Source organism: Salminus brasiliensis, chromosome 24, assembly GCF_030463535.1.
Source record: "Salminus brasiliensis chromosome 24, fSalBra1.hap2, whole genome shotgun sequence".
NCBI classification, from domain to species: Eukaryota; Metazoa; Chordata; class Actinopteri; order Characiformes; family Bryconidae; genus Salminus; species Salminus brasiliensis.
The window spans coordinates 26761227-26779796 of NC_132901.1; the positions used below are offsets into that span (position 1 = coordinate 26761227).

At 39.9% G+C, this 18570-nt stretch overlaps 2 long non-coding RNA genes across 2 annotated transcripts; both read right to left on the reverse strand.

Annotated features, from left to right (window-relative positions):
* Window positions 1-5797: 5797 nt before the first annotated feature.
* On the reverse strand, window positions 5798-6792 carry LOC140547022 (uncharacterized). The gene is made up of 2 exons (XR_011978379.1): window positions 6527-6792; window positions 5798-6386 (listed from the first exon to the last, which is right to left on the reverse strand). It is a non-coding gene; the product is annotated as an uncharacterized lncRNA (long non-coding RNA).
* A 13-nt stretch (window positions 6793-6805) lies between these two features.
* Window positions 6806-8411, reverse strand: LOC140547023 (uncharacterized). Its single transcript, XR_011978380.1, has 3 exons — window positions 8368-8411; window positions 6981-7039; window positions 6806-6894 (listed from the first exon to the last, which is right to left on the reverse strand). It is a non-coding gene; the product is annotated as an uncharacterized lncRNA (long non-coding RNA).
* Between the last annotated feature and the right edge of the window lie 10159 nt (window positions 8412-18570).

Below are 18570 nucleotides of genomic sequence, written 5' to 3' on the forward strand. Positions count from 1 at the left end.
TGTTAATGACTAACTCAGTGTAACAGAAAAGCACATGCTGAAAAAGCTCCATGAGCAAGCTGTGAGGAGGTGCGCGGCGGGCGTGGGGGCTTGGAGCTGAGCTGGTGTAGATAAAGCACGGGACAATGACAGCGAACACGGACTCCGCCATCTGTTGCCCTGAACGGAGGGTGGGGACAAATGGGGAGGGGGGGCTGTAGGAGGGGTGAGTGTGGTGAAGAGTGGATGAGGAGCAGAACCAGGCTGTGACTGCCTACTGTCTCCCTACAAGCCAAATTACCTATGACTAATCCAGCAGAGCCGGCCGCTTCTTTGTGGTGCCTGATTAAGGCGTGGGTAATAAGAGAAATTAGGAGCTGGGGGAGAAGTTCGGTGGGGTGTCGAGTCGTGCCTGCTGGGAATCTGCCTGTGTAGCCTTATTTACTGTAATTAATGGCCTCACTGTTGGTCATTTCGTCTGTTAGGCTCTTTTCCCTTGTTCTGAGATGTAGTGGCTTTTTGTCACAGTCGCTGGATTTGGATCAGTTTACAAAAAAAACAACATAAAATAATAAAAATATCTTTTTTTATATTTTTTATTGTTGTTTTTATTCCTGTTTTGTTTTTATTGTTATTATCCGGTGTCGACCAAAGGAGGATGAGTTCCACTTTTGAGTCTTGGTTCCTCTCAAGGTTTTTTTTCTTGCCATTGTTGCCACTGGCTTGCTCAAAAGAAGCTTGGACCCGGATCTCTGTAAAGCTTATTTGTGACAACATTCATTATGAAAGCAATGTATAAATAAGTTTGAATTTGAATATGCAGTTAGTCACAATATTTAGAGATAATTTCACAATACACAGTATTTATTATATCATATATATTTTTTTAAAACTGCTATTCAGTGATTTATATTCAGAAACCTGCTGCTTTATCCAATTAAATGGCACTAATTACACTCTCTGTAATGAAGTCTTCAGTTGGCCAGTGTTCTTTATCCTCTAATGATTTCCACGATATGCTCAATTGCATCACAATAACAAAATTTATTTTAATATGCAACTTTAAATGTTAAAAATATCGTCATATTGCCAACCACAAGTTGGGTTGCAATTTTATTCAGTGCAACTATGGAAGCATTCAGGGTTTATTTAGTACACAAAACTACCCTATTCTACTACTATGCAGATACATATATTACAGTCATTATTATTAGTTGTAGTAAAAATAATAATAAAATGATTAAACTAAGTATTATTACTATGACACTGATGTGAACTATGGATTACTTGACCTTTCCAATGCTTTTGATACTGCAGACCACACAATATTGATAAACAGGGATTGTACTGTCACATTCCCATTCAATCGTGTATCTCTACTTATCAGTTAAAAGGTACTTTGTTGATACAGATTAACACATATCTAAATAAAATGGTATTATGGTGTTCCACAGGGGTCCATTCTTGGTCCTATTCTGTTTTCTCTCTATATGTTGTCTCTTTGATAAGGCCAGTGCTAACAGAGGTCTGGCCACACAGGTTAAACCAGTAGTGAGAAATCTGGGTGAACATTAGGATCCTGAGTTTGACATATGTATGGAGACAGAACAGCAGAGGACCAAGAATGGATCTATGTGGAATATCATTATTCAAAGTACTCTCTTGGATGCCTAAATGGTCAAACACCTCTTGTAGATGGGTCTACATACCATATATATAGATTTTATATACTCAACAAAATAGTTACAGCATCCCAGTAAACTTTACATAACGCATTATTCGTATGAATGGATGATATAAAAAATGGAAAATAAAAAATAACAATAAATTAAGAAATAAATTGTTGGTATAGCAAGGTCTTATATATATATATGAACAAAGGTTTTTACCAGTATACACGTGACATTCAACAAATACCAACCTAAAAAACTTTCCATCAAGTAAAACCAGCCCAGCAACCCATCGGTCATAGCGTGCCAAGACGAGACGGAAACTTGTCAACAGTTGGAGGGAGGGATACAGGATGCCCCCCACTGGCTTGGGCGGGATGGGCAATGGTCTGCGCTCAGCAGGACAGACGAGTCGAGTGCACATCGCAGGCCGCGAGTCCATTATTCTGCTTTCTCCTCCGAACAATAGAACTGTAGTCCAGGTCCCTCAGAACAGCGTGACACCCCCAGCCCGAAGAGAACAAATAAGAGCAACCGACTCCAGAGTTCTCCCTCCATAAGCAGAAAGGCCACAGGGTCAGCAATTAGCTGACACTGTCTATGAAACGTCCACTAAAGAGCCACAGCCAAGTACCACTTCGCATGATATGCACCCTGCCTGTCCTGGCCAGGACTTGGTCACAACCACTTTTTGTAGCAGCTAAGCTTTCAGTTCTTGTTTGGGGGATTTCCACCCATTGTTCCTGCAGAAGGCTTCTAGTTCTATGAGGTTCTTGGGTTCACTACTCTTTTGAGGTCTACCCACAGATGTTCGATGATGTTTAGGCTGAGTGATTGTGAGGAACATGGCAAAACCTCCAGCTTGCAGCTTTTGAGGTAGTCCACTGTGGATTTTGAGGTAAAAATTGTAGAAAACACAAATAATATAGTCATTTTAATTAAAGTGTGTTTAAGTTTATGGCTTTTGGAGATCTGGTCGTCTTCTACTCAGTTAACTTAAAGTACTAATTTGACCAGGGGTACCCAAAAATCTGCATACCACTGTAAGTATGGTAGTCAATAAATATAATGCACTGTTGATCAATAAAGTTATTGATTTGTTGGTTTAGAAAAATACAGGTTTAATTCCTGACTCCTCTGTGCACTCTAGACACTCTAAGGATGTGTTTAATGAACCATATTCTCCAGTTTTACTGTACTATTTTTATCTTTGAGATCCCTTATGACAATATTGTGTATTTCTATACCAAAAATAGATATAATTCATTTCACATGACCACTTTGAAACCTGTCTTTATCCCTTACAATCGAACAAATCAACATGTACTAGATTGTGCCCATTTATCCAATTGTTTCTCAGATTCTCAGAGAATCAGCTGGGTAAGAGTAAGGGTCTGGGCTACAAAAAAAAAAAAAACCCTCAAAACAGGTGTATTTCAGTACAGAGCCAAGCATGATTTTGTTTTTGGACGCCAAACCGCTTGTGATGATGGTCATTAACGCTAAAGCTATTTTGAGAGACTGCCAACACAGAATAACCAGCAGCATAATGGCCCTAACTAGGCCCTTCTCGTCTCATGGCAGAGCTTTTGTGCGATAAAGGCCTCTTTGGGCCACACCTGCCACTTGTGGACCACCACACTAAGAACTACTGAATATTTAGCACCACCTAGTGTTACATCTGTTGGTGTGCACTTGGGTGTTCATCTTTAGGATGAACACTGGTCCAGTTTTAAAATGCTGACTGTTTATTACAGGGGTATCGAAGGTTTACATCTTTGATGGACAAAGTGAAACTAAAATCTATGTCATAATAATGTAATCATAATAATGAAAAAGAAAAGAATAAGAAGGTTGTTTTAATATATTTTATAACATTATACTATATTTTGTTACTAAAACACTTAATTAAAAAATAAGTAAAAAAAAACAATCAAAAGAAAAATGGGGTAACTTTCAAATCAAACCATAATTAATGGGCTCACTGTTGCTCATTTTGTCTGTTAGGCCCTTTTCCTTGTATGTATGATTAGATGTAGTGGCTTTTGTCACAGTCACTGGATTTGGATCAGCTGAATCCGTTTACAAGTAAAACATCATAAAACAATGAAAATATATGCAGTTATTCACAATATTTAAATGTAATTTCACAATGCACAACATTCATCACAATTTTAATTAAATAGTGTCACACTGCCTGCCCAGGATTGGGTTGCAATTATAAAACAAAACAATACGAGGGTAACTTTCTGGCAGGTCAAAATAAACCTCACAGGCCACACTGAGGGTAGCCATTGTTAATAACATGCACATTTCCAATTGCCCAACAGACTGGAGGCACTAAAACACCAGCAAACCCTTCTCACATTCATCTTCCAGAATTATACATTTACATTTACGGTGTTTAGCTCACGCTCTTATCCAGAGCGACTTACAAGGTTACTCATATTACAAAGGTGAGCCAGTGTAGTGTTAGGAGTCTTGCCCAAGGTGTAGCTCTTATTGGTCATCCAGACCGGGAATCGAACCCCAGTCTCCCACGTGGTGTTATCTGTTGCGCCACACCAACCACAATGATTATTTAAGTATTTTATCAGTTTAAAGAAATTACCTGAACATTGGCTTGCAGAGGACCAGACTGGCTAATCCCTGTGTTGGTCCAGTCCAAGCTCTACTGGTCGGTCCAGCCACCACCTACAGCTGATGTGTATATAATGAGCCTGGACAAGTCTGGTGTTCGAGCTGCTTATTTAGTTTACAGCTGGGATTGTGAAGTAATGATGAATGGGAGTTTACAGTCGCCATCTAGTATTGTAAACACTACAGGTCAAATTAGCTAGTACATATTTTCTTTATCTCAAACAGACTAGCTTATGTAGACTACAAACGTATTTAGCTTGTTCATTAGTATCACATAATAGGCACTTTTACCTGCTCATAATCATAATTACCATATATTTATTTTCTTTATTAGCTGTTTATTAGCTTACTCCTGCAGCTGAATTTTCCTCATCACCATCCAGAAGGCCATCCTGTAGAGTTTTGTTTCCCACCCGTTTCCCGGTTTTCTTCGCTTGGATTGGCTAGCCGTTCGTGAGTTTCAACGATTAGCCAATCGTCGTCGGGAAATGCTCCGGCTTCAGGAGACCGTTATTAAGCTTTAGCGAACAGAAACTCCTCACTGCTCGATTAAACCCAGTTCAGTGACTGTAACTCAAACACAAACCACAGATTCTGTCTTTTAGCCGCAGGTTTTTAGTCAGAATTTGAGTTTATACCCGAGTTTTAGCTGAAATTACTGGAAATGTTGAAGTCGTCTGTTTCCCGCCTGAAGGCGCTGTTGTGTCTCTCAGAGAAAATGGCGGGCTGGGAGACTCTCTGGTAGTGGTAGGTGAGTGATCAGCTGTAGGTGAGGTTAATACAAAACAGAAACATAGGAGAAGGAAAAAAAGCTAATAGAAAATATTACCCTTGCCCAACCCTATATAACTCTTTACTGGACTTTTGTTAACTTAGTACCCTCTTATGGAGACACTAAAGCCCATTCTACTTGAATACCATCATTAATCCAGTCATTGTGCCTCTGCATGAACAACACAGGCCTGATTTCATCTTCATGGACGACAACGCTCCAGCTCACAGAGGTCGCATCATTAGTGAACAGCTGCTGGAGACTGGGGCATCTCATCTGGAGTGGTCTGCACTTTCTCCAGACCTGAATCCCATAGAGAACCTATGGGACAAGTTATTGAGACAATGAGATTTTTTGTTGGGATATACCCACCACTGTTGTTGGCTTCTGTTTCACCATTCACCATTGCATGCTTCTACTTTAATGCCCTACTTCCATTATATAATATCACTGTAGCGTGAACCTTCTACATTTTCCATACATTGCACCAGAAAGCCCAATATCCCTAAAAGTAATGAAGATTAATGGACAAACAGTACTTTACCTACATCACCTGTCATACCTGCTCACTTAGATCTTAGGGTTTAATACGGGTTTTCCCAAATATTAGGAGAAAATGTCACACACAAAAAAGACAAGTATCTCCAAAACAATCATTTGTCATTGGGAATACTTTTTAGATGCACATTAAGCACAGAAGCACAAACCACCTAATAACCACACGACCAATGTAAAATAACTTACAGTAGCTGAATGCATTTATTAGAAGGGGTGTCCACAAACATGTGGACATACAAAGTACATAAATAGAGAGACGGGTAGACCGACGTCTGAGAAAGCTAATATTTTCAGAGTTACAATGCCATGACAGCCTGTTACCCATATGTCTACTGATCTTTATTTTTTTGTAGAAGATCTAGACTTAATAGACCCCTGGTTTCACACGTTACAGCAGTGCACCCTACTGAAGAACATCTCATCTTGAGCTGATGGAGGACGGTTTCAGTGTTCAGTTTCCACTGATTGTTCAGCTTCAACAGCTGGTTGTATGGGTGACTGTGTGGGTTTCTGTTTGCAGACCAGCACACACAGCAGGGGGTCTACGATCACTCTCAGACTCAGCAGACAGAGAGTCATCAACAACAGGAACCAGGACTCATATCTCCATTTATCTATACAAATGTAGAAAGTGAGAGAAGTCTATATAAAAGTTGTTGTGGTCGTAGTAACAGCTAACAGTGTGCAGTCTGGCACCATGGTCCTGTTATTGCTGTTTTCATTGGGTGGTGTTCTACAGATGAATGTCCATAGGGTCACGGTCACAGCTGTCAGCAGAAACACATTGAAAAGACGTAATGAGGGTAGACCTGAAAATGCACATAGGAAAAAACAAAGGAATGCAGTAATGGAGCAGCGAGCAAAGACCACAGAGGGGATGTCTCAGAGCCAGAACGCTCTCTACTACCATAATCTGCTGGAGGTGAACACCACAGTTGACTGACACTCCCCATAAAGAGAACAGTGTTCTGCAGGTCATGTCTCTGGTCCAGTTGCAGTCTCCTTGGATCAGTTTTGTTATGATGTAAGGATTCAGAAGAAGCTCCAACATGTCATTGAGATTTATGCCTTGTGTTTGTGATGACGGTGTAGAACAGTGAGAGCCCAATCCAGAGCTCCCACACCAACATACTCGACACAGATGAGGAAGATGGACAGTCTGATGTTGTAGGCTGAGCGCTCATCAGGAGAAATACCATAAAGACGGTAAAAGGGACAGTCGGGTATTAGAGCACACGCCATAGTAGATCACTCTGTCGTGTTCTGTTTGAGAACCTAGAGTGGAAACGATCAGTCAGATTCTGTTTCTTTTGTAGAAATAAGGTTTTCCAGTGCAGAACCTCTTACAGGATTTCACTTACTGAAGCTTCTCACCAGCTGCAGAGACACAAACTGCTACCAGACTGAGTAGAAACACCAGCTGGAAGCACAGAGAAGAACAACAGTCACAAACATACATCACTTAACCAGAGCAGGATTAAACACTGCTCTTTCATTAAGCTGATTAAGAGTGATCGCTCTACAGTAGCATGCAAACGTTTGGTCTGAATCTCTGTTAGTGAGAATAGTTGAGTGAGTAGAAGATGAGCTGATCTCCAAAAGGTCTAAATTAGTTAAAGATGAACCTCTCTTTAATATTTTGACCAGGATTACTTTTGTAATCCTACATTTTGTTTTGTTTAAAATAATAAAAAAGGTATAAGTGCCCAAAGCAAAAGTTTGGGCGTCTTTTAGTTCTTGTTTTGGGGATTCTCCAACTCTGCTTTTTTGAGGTCTATCCACAGATTTTAATGATGCAACTGCAAATTCTTAATTACTAAGTATTTGGCAGCTGCTTAGAGGAGCTCTTGGCTGCTGATTGTTGGAGTATGGTTTGAAGCCCATAAACTGAAGCCCATTTCACAGTAGACCCAGTAAATCAGGTATACACCCCTATATTAGTCAGTTAAACCTTTCACACTGCACACGGTGCATCAGTACCATGCACATCAAGCTCAGAAATACAATCTGAGTTTATTTTTGAACATGTGTAGCAGTCTAGCAGTTTATAAACATCTAAATTTACACCAATAAACATCTCAACAAACGGCTACTTTGTAGACAACAGTACGTTTTTGTAGCATGTGCTTCAACTATAATGCAAGAAGAGGAGTTTAGGATGTCTAATTGGGGTAGAAAAGGTTTGCTCTAGACGCGGTACTATAACTAATTTGAAGAAAAAGAAACCAGAGACCAGAAGGAATTATATAACATGTATTAGCAGTTAAGAGTTTCTTCCAATACATTAAAAGCTCGGCATAAATAAATAAAATGAACAAATAAACACGAGACAAATACAATGAGAATACCTTAAAGTTTAAAAATGTACTTAGTAAGCATGTTTCCATGTAAGAATGTAAGAATGTAAGAATTTTAATGTGTTTCCCTTACTAAGGTTCATTCAGTGTTTTGTCTGGAGTAGTAGTTAATTACCTATTGTATCATAACAAAACCTGTATTGCATTTTCAACAACACAATAACAATTATAGTCTAACAACAAAATCCTGATTAATCACAATTCAACAGAATGTATGAATATGAACAGTAAATGAAAGAAAACAGTCAGTATTTCAAGTTCAGTTCACTTTTAGTTTTTCTATTTCTGTTCCTACCACACTGTCGAGTGTAGTCACCCAAGAATAATCAAGAATTCCTTCCAGTGTTTGGTATCCCAAGGTTTTTGTCCTCTAGATATGAGCTTGGCTTACCATCAAGTGTTCATGCAGGTGCAGCTATTTTGCAGGTTTCACTCTGTCTGCTTCACAGCAGAGAACGGAAGTAATGCTTCCTGAGCACCGACTGGCCATCTCTGACGCAGATCAAGCAACAGGCTATTGGCTGTCAGCTTAGGCTCACTTTATTTACTTCACTTATTAGTAAATATTTTTCCTGCCTATTTGTAATGGTTGTTCTGAGCAGTAATTTCTGTTGGGTTCTTTAAAATAATGTATTACTTTTATTCTTTTAGTTTGTACCTGGTTTTAATGTTCTGGCCTTTTTAAACCTGGGTTACATGTTTATCTAAATTCCATAAAATAATTTTTCCACCTGCTATTTCAAACAAATGGCTACATTACTAAATCAGAACATGTAAGTAACTTTGAGGCTCAAATTTAGTCTATATAAAGTGTATTTTAGCACACGGACAATAAAGGTTGTTGGCTCTGCTAACAAAGTTTGTTCTTGCGACAATCAAAAGACCAACACCTCCACCCTCTTCCTCTCCCACACACAGATCGCATTTGATAGCGAGTGCACATCAGTAACTTCTGCATTTAACCTATATATGACAGTGAACACACACACACACACACACACACACACACACACACAGTGAACAGCAGCAGCCCCCTTGACCAGGAGATCTTCTAATACTCGAATTCTCCTACATTTACATTTATGGCATTTAGCTGACGCTCTTTATTTAGCTGACTTACAAGGTTACTCGTATTACAGACGTGGGCCAATGTAGACTCTTATTGGTGGAATCAAACCCCAGTCTCCAATATGACGCAGTAGCTCAGTGGCAGGTAGTGGTGTTCTCTGTTGCGCCACATTAACCACTCTTCTCTAACCAAGCCTACTTCTCCAACCTTTAGGCCAGGGCTGCACTCCTGCTTCCTGTATTGCGTATAACTTCAAAATTCATAGTTTTGTCTTGTGTTTTTACAGAACTTTTCTTTTATGTATTTTATTACAAAAATAAAGTAATAATGTACATTTTAACAACATACATTTGTCCTCAAAGTTTAACTCTCAAAGTAACACACACACACACACACACACACACACACACACACACAGGTGAATTGGTCAGTAGGTGGGCAGCCTCCTTAGCACCCAGGAAAACCAAAGACCCCGTGAGCAGCCACAGTGGCAAGGAAAAACTCCCTCAGAGCTGAAAGAGGAAATTTTGGGAGGAACCAAGACCCACAAGGGGGGACCCATCTATCCTCCTCTGATCAGAACTATTTATTAATTATTGATAAACGTCACCATTAATCATAATATCCTAATCTAATAACTATCATAACAATTATAATAATAATACAGTATAAGTAATATAATCATATTAGTGATGGTCAGAGTAATGAGAGTAAGGATGGTTAATGGTGGTAATATTAATGGTAGTGGCACAAGAGTCCATGAAGATTTTAACATGGTCATTAGGCGGGAAGCCATGGCAAGAAGGTGGGCAGCTAGTCACTCATTATTGCAATATATTTCAATGATAAACTGTCTGTACATTCCCGTACTTTATAGGGTCAAAACTATTCATACCCCCACTCAGAAAATTAATTCAGTGGTGCTGGAAGATCCAAAATGTCTTTGAACTTGCCAGGACCAAGGTCTCCTAGTGTCCTGCTAGTGACCATGATGGACTGCCAGTGGAACAGCAGGACAGTTAACATGAAGACGCTAACATGAAGGTCTTTATACGATCAAGGTGCAGCTTACTAAAGGTTATTTAATCAAATGTTTGAAGTGTGCTGTACGAATACTTTTGACCCCGTGCTGTTTTTAGAAACCACTGAAAATAAAAAGAACAGTTAAGAGAAATCACTGAAGGTCCAATATTACCATGATATCCACATCCATGATGAGTGTATGTAAACTTCTGACCAGTGGACCCAGTTCTGAATATGATTATTCTGTGTTCTGTGTATGATTCATTTTCTATGAGAGTTACTGATATTTTTAAGAGTTAAGTTTAAAAGAGTTTTAATTAGAGCTTTGTGATGGTATCTGTAATATTTCTCTTTTGAATGAAACATCTGTACCTTTTGAAACTGCTTGAGCTTTTAGGAGATGTTCATCATTAGTGGACAAGTCTACTTCTTACATCTCACATCATTTAAATAGAGGCTAAACACAGAAGAAAAGCTGCCCCCTGTTCTGTATTACACTGGGTTTGTGGTTATTAGTTTCCTCTCAGTGGTCGGTTGCTTCAGAAAATAATATATTCATATATATAAATAAGTGAAGACACGTCACACAGGAATCAGGTGGTTTGAGCTCAGTGCTGGAAGTGTTTGTTGGTCTGTTGCTGCAGAAAGCTGGACAGCAAATGCATTCATATTCTCTCAGTAAATAGAAAAATGCCTTGATAAAGACTAAGACATTTAAAACTAAGGGAGCAAATACAGTGGCATGCAAAAGTTTGGGCAACGCTGGTCAAAATATCTGTATATGTGTGAATATCTAATAAAACGATTATTAAGAGGACCCGGTCTCTAAAAAACATAAAGAAGAAACATTTATTTAATATTTATTTAATATCTCTTTGAAAAAGGCTCAATGCAAAATATTGGGTACTTAGTAACACCCCCTGTGGTGAGCATCACAGCTTGTAAACACTTTCTGTGGCAGATCTTTCAGTTTTTGTTTGGGGGATTTTCAGCCATTCTTCCTGCTAAAGGCTTCTAGTTCTGTGAGCTAAACTGTCAGTAATAATTAAGAAAATATCATAATCAAAATGATTCACACTGATATATCTGGAATAGTAGGTGGTTCAGTACCGCTTAGTTCACCACTGCCTGTTTGATCAACACAGGACAGGAGTGGGTTAAAATTCCTACCAATAAGGAATTAATCAGTGAAGATCTGCCACCAGCCTTTTTTGCCACAGCAGGTTGTGTGTGTGTGTGTGTGTGTGTGGTGTGTGTGTGTGTGTGTGTGTGTGTGTGTGGTGTGTGTGGTGTGTGGTGTGTGGTGGATGGGGGGCCAGAGGTGGTTGGGTGTTGGTCTTCTTATAGTATCGTGAGAACAAACTTTGTCTCTTTCAGATCAGCAGAGTCAACGTCTGCATCTCCGGTAAGAGCTCAGATTAATCTCTACTGAATTCTAAACATTACTGTAGGAATTACAACATTTTAATTAAAATTAGTGTTTTATTAAAGTAAAGATGGAGTGAGATGAAACCTGACTGATCGTTTCCACTCTAGGTTCTCAAACAGAACAAGACAGAGTGATCTACTATGGCGTGTGCTCTAATACCCAACTGTCCCTATTATCGTCCTTATCATGAGCGTGATGAGCGCTCAGCCCACAACATCAGACTGTCCATCTTCCTCTTCTATGCTGAGTCTGCTGGTGTGGGAGCTCTGGTTTGGGCTCTCACTGTTCTAGGCAGTCATCATAAACACAAGGACCGAATTCCAGCTTTCGTCATCGTCGTCCTCCTCAATAACATGTTGGAGCTTCTTCTGAATCCATACATCATAACAGAACTGATCCAAGGAGACTGCAACTGGACCAGACACATGACCTGCAGAACACTGTTCTCTTTATGGTTTGGTTTAAGCGTCTGTGGTGTTCTCCTCCAGCAGATGATGGTGTTGGAGAGCGTTCTGGCTCTGAGACATCCATCCTGTTCTGCTCATGTGTTCTTTTCTCCCTGCTCCATCATACTCTTCATCATCACATTCATTTCTTTATTCCTGTGTGAATTCTTTGGTCTGCCCCCGTTACTTCTTTTCAGTGCGTTTCCACTGATAGCTGTGACAGTGACCTCATGGATGGTCATCTGTAGAACTCCACCCAATGAAAACAGCTCTAACAGAACCAAGAGGCCAGACTGCACAGTGTTAGCTTATGCTACGATCACACTGATCCTGTACTTGATTTTTCTCACTCTGTACATTTTTAGTCATTTATGGAGAGATCAGTCCTGGTTCCTGTTGATGACTCTCTGTCTGTTGAGTCTGAGAGTGATCGTAGACCCCCTGCTGTGTGTGCTGGTCTGCAAACAGAAACCCACACAGTCACCCATACAACCAGCTGTTGAAGCTGAACAATCAGTGGAAACTGAACGCTGAAACTGTCCTCCATCAGTTCAGCAGCATCAGGGTGAAGATATGGAGAAGGAGAGAAGATCTTTCAGGACATTTCATGTATCTTTATTCAGAGAGTGAAAACGAGAGAGGAAATCGGTTCTGTTTAGCACTTATTAGTTGTAGAAATATATCACAGTAAAGTTTAATTTCATCTCCTTTGCTGCTTTGGTTGAATCTTTTTTGCTTATAAACCGACACCAAATGAAACCTTATTAAACTCTGTTACTGTATGTTACAGTCTTTTCCTGGTTATTTTTTAATTGTTTGTTTTGGTTTTTTCCCTAATTTTTCCTGAAATTTGTATCAGTGTCAGTGTATCAGTGTGTTAAAACAATCTTTGAAACTCTTGATGTTTTATTAAAAATACCTTCAAGCCTTTTTTATACTTGTTTTCAGACAGTGGTCACATTCACATATAAATGAAAGAAGTGCTGTGACTTCTACAGACGTGGTGGGAACATGACATTCACTCATCGTTGACATTAAGGGTCACAGCAATATTGGGCTTTCAGTGTTCAACATCCTGTTTATTCTTAACAGGCTCTGTTTACACAGCAGGGAAAATGACCCAAGTCTGACTTTCTCATCAAATTTGATTGTTTTTAGGCTGCTCCCAATTCAATATGTTGCTGTGTACTGGATATGGCCCAAATGTCAGATTCAGTGTTTTTGTCGTTCACACTGTCACACAGATAACACACCTATGTCACATATGATCAGAAAGATCAGATGTTCGTCTGAACGTAGCCAAATATTAATGAGTCAGTGGTGCTGAAAGATCCAGATGTCTTTTAACTTGTAAAGAAGAGCAATGCCTCATAATCTCCAGTTAGTGATCATGATTGGCTACAGCTGATATAAGAAGGGTTTGGTTGACAGACCTTATTGGTTTAACCAACACACAGTACAACTGAGGAAGTCCAAGAAGCTCAGTGCAGATCTGAGAATGATGATCACAGAATATGCTGGAGCCATGTCTAATCATCAGTTCAAACAGTGGGGAGTTATTATGAGGTGTTGAGGTCTGAAAGAAACTCAGTGATCCTAAACACAGATCAGAGGTGGTTGTCGAACAGATAAAGCAGATTAACATAAAATAAAAAGAAGAGGAAAAAAGAAAAAACAGAGTAATCACTGAAGGCCCAATATTGACATGGCATTTGTGTCCATGATGAGTGTTTTTAAACTTCTGACCAATGGACACAGTTCTGAATTTGATATTTCGTATATATTTCCAATAGTATGCAGATACACACTGAAGAACCCTTAAGGAACCCTTTCTAATGTATGATACGAGTATATGATTAAATATTTATGAAAGAGTTACTGATATTTTCATAATTATGAAGAGTTTTAATCAGAGCTTTGTGATGGTATCTGTAATATTTCTCTTTTGATTGAACATCTGTACATTTTAAAACTGCTTGAGCTTTTAGGAGATGCTTATCATTAGTGGACAAGTCTACTTCTCACATCTCACATCATTTAAATAAAGGCTAAACACAGAAGAAAAGCTGCCCCCTGTTCTGTATTATATCTGGGTTTGTGGTTATCAGTTTCCTCTCAGTAGTCGGTTGCTTCAGAAAATAATATATTCATATATATAAATAAGTGAAGACACGTCACACAGGAATCAGGTGGTTTGTTTGTTGGTCTGCTGCTGAAAGCTGGACAGCAAATGCATTCATACTCTCTATTAATAAATGATAAAAGCTCTTGATAAACCCATTTAAAACTAAGTGAGCAAATACAGCAGCATGCAAAAGTTTGGGCAACCCTGTGTCAAATGATCTGTATCTGTAAATAGTTCAGTCAGAAAAAGATGAACTGATCTCCAAAAGGCCTGAAGTTAACGATTTCTTCAATAGTTAAAATGATCTTTTACAGTTTCAAAATAATACAAAAAAGTGCCTGAAGCAAAAGTTTGGGCCTCTGTACGAGGGCCACCTAAACCTAAAGCCGGAGCATTTTCCACCTGTATTCGTTCAAAACCCGCCTCCCTCACCAGTTGATTGGCCTGCAGTGCTGCGCAAGCTGCGCTACGATTGGCTAACACTTCAAACTCGCTGACAGTCGCCTACAGACTAGCCAATCAGAGCGAGGAAAGCCTGGATACGGGTGGGAAACAAAACTCCACAGGTTGTGGAGCGGTGTTCAGCCTCTTTGACCTTCTGGATGTTTTTAAAAGCTCATAGTGTGGAAACTGGAGCAGCACCAGTAAAGCTAACAGCTAATAAACACACAATAATTATAAAGTGAGAAGGCAAATATTCACTTATCTTACACTGCTTAATAATGTCTGGCTCTGGCATATTTGCTTTTTAAAGGATGATCCTGTAAGGTCACTTAAAGTGCAAGTGTGTGCACGAGGTGAAAGAGGATGTATGCTGTGTATGTGAGCGTGGACCAGCCATCAACAAGAAGTGAGCTGAAACCACAGCAGAGCACACAAATAGGCCTGACAGCAGACATGTTGTCTTAAGGCCCCTTATTCTAGACTTAGTCTGATCCGCGCAGAGTTTGTCTAATAATAATGTCAATATAACCCAATAATATCACTCATAACCATCTTAAAACCATATAAGGGAAAGACGTGCCTCAACGTATCATATATAACCCAGTTTTCTCTGCCTTCGAGCAGAGCCGTCCTGAACTTGCACCTAAATGCTTGTTGCTCTCAATAAATGTAACTCAAAGGCTCAGTGTGTCCAAGTATTTGACTGAATGATTTTTTCCACGACAGTAATTTATAATAATGAGGAGGTGAAAGTACAGATGGTGATACTGAACTAATGAGCAAGTTAAATAAATGTTTCTATATCTGTAGTTTGAATGTTGAAATGATCAGTTTTAAACTACATAAGCTCGTCTACTTGAGATCACTGCAGTGAAATTAGAGTAAATGTGTGATTAGAGCTGTAGTTTACAGTTGTGAGGGTAAATTCCCAGTTTTCATTAGTGGTCAGCCTCTTAATCCCAGTTGTAAACTAAACAAGCAATCTCTGAACACCAGACGTGTAGCAGTGATGGAGGGTTTTGCTGGGGTAGGAGCTGCTGAATGTGGAGACCAATGTACTGCATTTGTTCTACAACTGAAAGTGTGCAGAAATTGTCAATGGAAGCAGTTGAAGAGCACCCCCTCACACTGATATATCTGGAACACTAGGTGGAGCCACAGGTTCAGTACTGCTTAGTACACTGGGGCCTGTTTGATCAACACAGGGCAGGAGAGGGTAGAACTTCAGGCCTACCAATAAGGGATCAATCAGTGAAGATCTGCCACCAGCTGGGATTACACAGCTGACTCGGGTTGGGTTAATGACTGGTTCACACTAAAGCCCTTATTAAACCACTTCAACACAATTTCTGATTTCCAGTGTGAGTTTAAGCAACAAGTAGAACCAGTAATGTTCTACCACACATACGTCCACATATGTCTAAATATTTGTAGATACCACTTTCAGCCACTTCAAGTTGCATACACAGCCTGCCTAGTCCCTGGAGAGAATTACTGCCAATAGAATAGGACTCTCTGGATCAGACAGACATATTGGAACCTATTGGCTTCTAAAGCCAGGCGTGGGCTAGAGGAGTATTAACCCCCCCAGAATTGAGCTGTGTTCTCTTGAATGATGGATGGTGCTCCATCCAGTACTTTTGGGATGAGTTGGGTGGTGATCATCCAACATTTCTGACCTCACTACCACTCTTGTCGCTGAAACCAATTAAATCTCACAGCAACGCCCCTAAATCTAGTAGAAAGCTCTTTTCCCTGGACAGTAGAGATAGTTACTCCAACAAAAGCAGGATCAACTCCTTTAAGTTTGTTTGCAAAGTTGCAGCTCAGTGTTAAGCAGGGTCTGGTACAGTGGCCACATCCTGGACTTCAATGAAAAATTCAACAAAAACTTAAAACCATGTATGGAAGCTACACCATGACCTGCAATATCTTGTTGTCTCAGAAAAAACATGGCTTTGCCTGTTTGTGCTATGCCTATTTTTGGAACTCCAGGTCTGAAAAGATAAAACCAATAGTTTTAGTCTTAAACACATGACCAAACTGGAAGTGGTTTTCACCTCTATTAATACTTAAAGAAGGACGACGAACCACAGAGTGATACGACCTCTACAGCCCACTTTACATCTAACTGATGCACAGCAGCATCAGCCTGCATGTAGTGATCTTAGTATTATGACTCTTAAACCACCTCGTAATTCAGAGGATCCAGTGCTGTACAGGAGAACCACGTACAGAGAACAGAACCTACAGGGGATAGAGGCCATTTCTGCCATTAAGAATCCAGATTAGACCCGGTGTACCAAATATGGACATTACTCCCACCACAGAATGACATACGACCTCAGTGATCTATAAAGTCAAGAGAACAAAATCTCTCTCAGATCAGCAGAGTCAACGTCTGCATCTCCGGTAAGAGCTCAGATTAATCTCTCTACTGAATTCTAACAGATAACAGTGACATTCTTGATCAGTTATTGATCACTAATAAATGTGACTGCGAATACAGTGACATGCAAAAACCCAGACGTGACACACACTTGTGTGTTATACACATCTTTATTGTTTGTGTACTCCTTAAATAATCTTCATATAGACTAAATGTTAGCATAGCTTTCTAAATTAGCCTCTCACTCACTTACATAATTCATTTTTGTAATTTAGCTGTTTTGTTTAAAATATCAGGTGGGAATAAACAACTTATTTTTATGGGATTAACATAAACACTCACTTCTGGCTGCAAAGTAGCTGTTTGATGAAATGTTCATTGGTGTAAATTGGACATATAACACAGGAAATACTGCACTTGTACTGTTCTGTGTATAGGAGGATGACAGCCAAGCTGGCATCCATGCTAGTGAACAGCTCCCACCCCATGCATGAGACTCTGGCAGCACTGGGCAGCTCCTTTAGTGACAGGCTGCTTCACCCCAAGTGTGTGAAGGAGTGGTATCGCAGGTCCTTCCTTCCTGCTCTCGTCAGACTCATACAAACACACTTAAACTACACAAATGTTCAGGGAATAGAGGTTTCCTTAAAGTAGAGGTTTCCCTAATATCAATTTGCAATTATCTGTAAATAATACTGTTTATCCACCTTATTTCTACATAAGAAACTGAATCTGACCGATTGTTTTCACTCTAGGTTCTCAAACAGAACAAGACAGAGTGATCCACTATGGTGTGTGATCTGTTGCGTGATTGTCCATTTTATCATCCTTTTCTTTCCGCTGATGAGCGCTCAGACTACACCATCAGACTGTTCATCTTCCTCATCTATGCTGAGTGTGCTGGTGTGGGAGCTCTGGTTTGGGCTCTCACTGTTCTACACCGCCATCACAAACACAAGGGTCAAATTCCAGCTTTCGTCATCGTCGTCCTCCTCAATGACATGTTGGAGCTTCTTCTGAATCCATATGTCCTAACACAACTGACCCAAGGAAACTGCCACTGGGCCAGAAGCATGACCTGCAGAACTCTGCTCTCTTTAAGGCTTGGGTCAAAAATGTGTGGAGTTCACCTCCAGCAGATGATGGTGTTGGAGAGCGTTCTGGCTCTGAGACATCCATCCTGTTCTGCTCATGTGGTCTTTCCTCCCTACTCCATCATGGGTTCGGTCATTGTATTCCTTTGTTTCTTTATGAGTATATTTCTTATTAAACCCCTGTTTCTGCTTCTGAGTGTGATTCCACTGATAGCTGTGACAGTGACCTCATGGATAGTCGTCTGTAGAACTCCACCCAATGAAAACAGCTCTAACAGAACCAAGAGGCCAGACTGCACAGTGTTAGCTTATGCTACGATCACAACAACTGTATATGTGATTTTTCTCACTCTGTACATTTTTATACACATATGGATATACGGACCCTTGATCCTGTTGATGACTTTCTGTCTGTTGAGTCTGAGAGTGATTGTAGACCCCCTGCTGTGTGTGCTGGTCTGCAAACAGAAACCCACACAGTCACCCATACAACCAGCTGTTGAAGCTGAACAATCAGTGGAAACTGAAACTGTCCTCCATCAGTTGTGAACAAATAGAGAAGAGATGATCTCAAT